This window comes from Aotus nancymaae, unplaced genomic scaffold (genome assembly GCF_030222135.1).
Source record: "Aotus nancymaae isolate 86718 unplaced genomic scaffold, 86718_ANA_hifiasm-v0.15.2.pri h1tg000064l_1, whole genome shotgun sequence".
Taxonomy (NCBI): domain Eukaryota; kingdom Metazoa; phylum Chordata; class Mammalia; order Primates; family Aotidae; genus Aotus; species Aotus nancymaae.
The window spans coordinates 23,204,578-23,210,945 of record NW_026988479.1 but is presented as its reverse complement, the minus strand read 5'-3'; positions in this window follow the sequence as shown (position 1 = coordinate 23,210,945).

Genomic DNA, 6,368 nt, shown 5'->3' with positions numbered 1-6,368 from the left:
TGTTGAACAAGGAGAACACATGGACACAGGGAGGGGAGCACTATACACGGGGGTCTGTTCGGGGGGAGGGGGGGTAGCTGGGGGGTGGGGAGTTGGGGAGGGATAGCATGGGGAGAAATGCCAGATATAAGTGAAGGGGAGAGAGGCAGCAAATCATACTGCCACGTATGCACCTATGCAACAACCTTGCATGTTTTTCACATGTACCCCAAAACCTAAAATGCAATAAAAAAAAAGAATAATTCTTTTATCAGAAAAAAAAAAGAAATAAAGAACATTTGTTAAAATATTAATTATTTGATAAATTTTATGATGTGTATTCATATTCTTCAGCCAAACTGTTTTCTGTTCAAATCTGGATGGCATACTTGCACCAGTGAGATACAAGCAATCTGTGCAACCAACAGCCAAACTTACTGCAATATGTGTATTTTCTGCAGTGAGGAGAAGTAAGAACATTATTGTAAATATGTATTCTTCCAAAAGAATGAAAAAATTGTTGCATGAAGATAGGGAAATTCATGGTGCTGATACTCTTGATACAGCATGTAGACAAAATAACTGCAACAACTATAAAAGATGTATGGCAAACACTTGTACCTTTACCTAAAATTCTCATTTCTGAAAAAACGTTATGCATCAGAATTCTTTACATAATCATGCTGGATATTCTGCATTTTTCAATCAATTTAAGTTAATTAATTTCATCATAATTTACTAATTGCTGACTAAAGATCAATATGATGAAATTCAGAAGAACTGCGCCTGTACATTGAATCTCTATGACATCACAAGAATCAAGCTTGCAGAACTCCTGTGACAGAAAGGGTAATTGAGTCAGAACCTATAGCTAAACTGAAATCTATCAATGTGCTCATTCATGTTAAGAAGGAATTTCTCTGATGGTCTCCTGAACTCCTAAGACAGCCTTCCAAATCTTCCTCAGACTACGAGACATCTAGGACACTTAAACCAATGTCTCTTTCCTTTCTCATTCACTCTGAAGGAGTTTTTGAAAGTTTTTGGGCCTTCCTGACTCCCTTTCCATTTTTCTCTAAGGTATTTCCCCTCATAAAATATTTCCACTTTTAGTGTTTTAGTCATGAAGTCCTTGCCTATGCTGTGTCCCAAATGGCATTGCCTAGGTTTTCTTCTAAGGTTTTTGTGATGTTTGGTCTTGTGTTTAAATTTTTAATCCATTTGAAGTTAATTTTTGTATGATGTGTAAGAAAGGGGTCCAGTTTCAGCTTTCTAGACATGGCTAGCCAGTTTTCCCAACACCAAAAGCAATAGCAACAAAAGCCAAAATAGACAAATGGGATCTAATTAAACTTAAGAGCTTCTGCACAGCAAACGAAACAATCATTAGCGCAAACCGGCAAGCAACAGAATTGGAAACAACTTTTGCAATCTATCCATCTGACAAAGGGCTAATAACCAGAATCTACAAAGAATTTAAACAAATTTACAAGAAAAAAACAAACAACCCCATCAAAAAGTGAGCAAAGGATATGAACAGACACTTCTCAAAAGAAGACATTTATGCAGCCAACAAACATATGAGAAAAAAAACTCATCATCACTGGTCATTAGAGAAATGCAAATCAAAACCACATTGAGATATCATCTCATGACAGGTAGAATGGAGATCATTAAAATATCTGTAGACATCAGATGCTGAAGAGGATGTGGAGAAATAGGAACACTTTTACACTGTTGGTGGGAGTGTAAATTGGTTCAACCATTGAGGAACACAGTGTGGCGATTCCTCAAGAATCTAGAAATAGAAATACCATTTGACTCAGCAATCCCATTACTGGGTATATACCCAAAGGATTACAAATCATTCTATTATAAAGACACATGCACACATTTGTTCATTGCAGCACTGTTCACAATAGCAAAGACTTGGAACCAACCCAAATGCCCATCAATGATAGATTGGATAAAGAAAACATGGCACATATACACCATGGAATACGATGCAGTCATAAAAAACGATGAGTTCATGTCCTTTGCAGGGACATGGATGAATCTGGAAACCATCATTCTCAGCAAACTGACACAAGAACAGAGAACCAACACCGCACGTTCTCACTTATAAGTGGGTGTGGAACAATGAGAACACATGGACACAGGGAGGGGAACATCACACACCGGGGCCTGTTGGGGGGCAGGGGAGGAATAGCAGGGGGTGGGAGCACTGGGGAGGGATAACATTAGGAGAAATACCTAATGTAGATGACTGGGTGATGGATGCAGCAAACCACCATGGCATGTGTATACCTAAGTAACAATCCTGCATGATCTACACATGTACCCCAGAACTTAAAGTATAATTTAAAATAAAGAAAAAAACATCTTTCCACTTATATTTCCCTAATTACCATCTCCTTCTGAAGAACAACAAATATAATATCTTCTCCTTAAAGTATGTGCAGGTTCCAAAATTGAGTCTGGCCTGAGCAAGCAGGAAGGCTCAATTGTCCCCACAATGGGATATATGTAGGCCTGGTGAACAGGTGGTTCTCAGCTGTTTGTAGAAGTGGAGCACAGCCTCATCCTGTCCCAAGTTCAAATCCTCATTGAGAAGAATTTGGTCCACTTCCCAAATGAGTTTAACCTGATCTTTAAGTAATGTCTTTTTCTCTCTTTCTCTAGAGACTTTGTGGTAAAAAACTTAAATTTTATCATTTTGGTGCTTGCTGAATTTTGATGGAGCTATATATCCATATGGCATTAATGTGATTCAATTTTGCAATAGATTCTACAATTAGAATTAGTAATTAATCAGAGTCTTAAATTCACAGACATCCAAGTGAATTCTTCTGTGGAACACAAGATAGAACATAGCATGTTCAAGATTCTTTCCAACTCTTAATATTTTAGACTTCAGAATTTTGATTCCTGATGTTCAATTATTTGATGACAGTTTTAAAAATAATATCTTAAGTGCATATTTGATAATGTAAAACCTAATGTAAATTAAAGTCATAAATATCTCACTCAAAAAATTTTGAATATTTTATCTTTATTTAAAGAAGTGTTTTTATCATTAGGGTAATACTTTTCATTAGAACATAAAAATATAATCAAAACTGACACAAGAACACAAAATCAAACACCACATGTTCTCACTCATAGGCGGGTGTTGAACAATGAGAACACATGGACACAGGGAGGGGAGCACTATACACTGGGTTCTGTTGGGGGGAAATAGGGGAGGGACAGCGAGGGGTGGGAGTTGGGGAGATATAGCATGGGGAGAAATGCCAGATATAGGTGAAGGGGAGGAAGGCAGCAAATCACACTGCCACGTATGCACCTATGCAACAATCTTGCATGTTCTTCACATGTACCCCAAAACCTAAAATGCAATAAAAAAGAAATAAAATAATAAAAAAAAATATAATCACCTAGTGCATGGCCTTTTTTTAATAGATGCTTTTAAAATAATTCTTCATTGAATATGATATGTTCATATACGCATTCTTTTTTATATTTATTCAACATATTATATAAAAGGCTACAATGTGTCAAGCAGTATATCAGATGATAAAGACAAGTTGATTAGAGAAAGCAGATGCAGTCACTGTTCTCTAGGATCATTCACTGTACTTGTTAAAGTAATTGTCTATTAGAAAATGGAAACTCTTTTCATCAAGTGACTATTATCTACAGAAGCTGTGTCAGGTAGCCTCCCACGTGTCATCTTAATTCTTATAAAAATCTTATTAGACATTGGCTTCATACTTCAGCCACAATTAAAGTGAGTAATAAATCAGCCTAATTGAGGTATTTGCATACCAAAAAGTTATTTTAGACATAATAAATTAATTTTTTGTGAATATGTCAGAGATATGAACCCACCACTGCAATCAAATTTTAGATCATTTATGTCACCCCAAAAGATTCTTCTGATTGCAGTTAATTCCTCTTTCACCCTTAGCCCTAAGCAGCTACAATTCTACATTCTCTATTGTATTACCTTTACTGGATATTTTATATAAACAGAATAAAACAATATGTAGTCTTTAAAATTTACATTTTCATTGGGCATAATCATTTGGAAGTTTATATACTCTATGCCATGCAACAGTAGTTCATTATTTTTAAATAATGAATGGCATTCCATTTTTTGTGTTGATAAGCTAAATTCTGTCACTTATTTACCAGCTGATAGATATTTGGATTGTTTCCACTTTTTTGGTTATATGGTTAATGTTGCTATGAACACTAGTATAAAAGTATTTGCATGGACATCTGTTTTTTTCATTTTTTTATGTTGGGTTAATGTCAGTATTAGAATGGATGAATGATTCACATGGCAGGTGTATGTTGAGGTTTTTAAGAATCTGAAAAACTTTTATCCAAAATGTTTTCCAAAATGGTATGCCTTCTTACATTCCCACTAGTAATATGAAGTTACACTTTCTCCACATTCTCATGAATATATTTTATAATCTTTCTTTTTTGATTATAGCCATCCTAATGTGTACATTTAATATTTTTATAATCATAAACACATTTAAATTAGTATATGAAATTTGAATATTGTCTACAGTAATAATTTTAAAAAAGATCAAACATTAATATACCAAAATATTAAAATTGGTTGCTTTTGGATGATAAAATTAAGATTTTCTCTTTTTTGGAATTTCTACATATTTCTTTTTAGTAAGAGGGGTACAGCTATTGATATATTTTAAAATGGTGAATGAAATTATTTTTACAGCCAAGGTTTTTATAACTGAAGTCAGATTTCACAGTAGAGAATTCAGACAGCAATTGATATTAAAAATATCTAGATCCAGCATAACAAATGCAGCAGAAACACAGACATTAGAATACGGCATATGCTGAGTTTGTACTGTACTTTCATTCCCCATTGGCCTCCATATCTTGCTCAACACACCTGCTGACAGTTTCTGCAAACCATTTTTAATAGATCCCATCCTACTATTTGCTAGATTTCTTTTCTTTCCTTGAGCTCCATGTGGCCAATCAATACGATTAATATTCTGGAGAGATTTATTCTGAATCATCTAAATTTCAGGCTATAATGGGCTTAAACATATAAATATGTTAATCTTTACATTTTAATGACTAAAGATCTATAATTTTGGAATATATTTGTAGTCATAGAACCCTTTTAAGAATCCAATAATAACTTTGAATACTCTCTTAAGAAAAAAAGAACATAGAGGTTTTATTTTGTATATAGTTTTATGGGCCCTCTGAGTCAATTGATTGTCTTTTAAAAGATCTTAAATCAGGCCGGGTGCGGCAGCTCATGCCTGTAATCCCAGCACTTCGGGAGTCCGAGATGGGTGGATCACCTGAGGTCAGTAGTTCAAGACCAGCCTGGCCAACATGGTGACACCCCAACTCTTTAAAAAAAAAAAATCTTAAATCAGTTTTTCATCATGTCCAGAAACAGACTTTGTTAGAAAAACCTATAATGTGGTATTGAATTGCAGTTTCTTTAGCTCTGCTAGATCCCCAAATTAGTATTTCTAAAGTGAGTACTCTTCATTTTTTACATACAATTCTGAGATTCCTAGATCTATTAGGATTCACAAATTGGTGACTTAGGTCCTGAAGTGTTATCCCTGAAGGAAAGAATAGAATTCATAACTGATTTGGCACTTTGGGAACAGAGGGATCACAGACACATAAAATCTGGGAAAGTCTAGAAAACAATCCAAGAAACGAGAAATTACTCTGGAACTGACTTTATTTGACATGAAACAAACTTGAAAATTATGCGGGATCCATCAGATCTGTAAGATTCAAGCTGATCTCACAATGGAATTCCCAGGGAAATCATTGTTTGAGGAAACTTGCCAGTAAATTTTGACTTCCAAGTAATTTGGTTCACATAAATGCTTAGCATTCTCCCTCATGGTTCAAACTCAGTTTTCCATTACTCAACCTGAAAAAAATGAGAGTAATCAAGGATTGAATGGTTGTGGCATCATCATAAAGAGAAAATGAGATTATTTTAAACTCACTTGGAAGGGCACAGACCTAGACGCTGGCTTGTGTGGTTTTCATTGACTGCCCCAAAAATGTGCACTTTGAGTCAGTCCCTTCTCATCTCTGGCCCAGATGGCTTATCAATAATATTAGGGAAGTGTTACCTAATGCCCTTTCTAATTCAAACTGCCTGGCTACTGGAACACTTAACTTTTAATTTATTTATTTCTGCAATAAGAGTTTACAAAGTACTTACAAATTCTAGAACTGTTGAAAACAAAACAAGTATTATTATTACATTATCTCCACCTTTCATAGTTGAACATCAAAAAATTCTAAAAGCTAAAATATCAATTTTTTTAGACACAGGTTACAGTTTAAAACAGCTT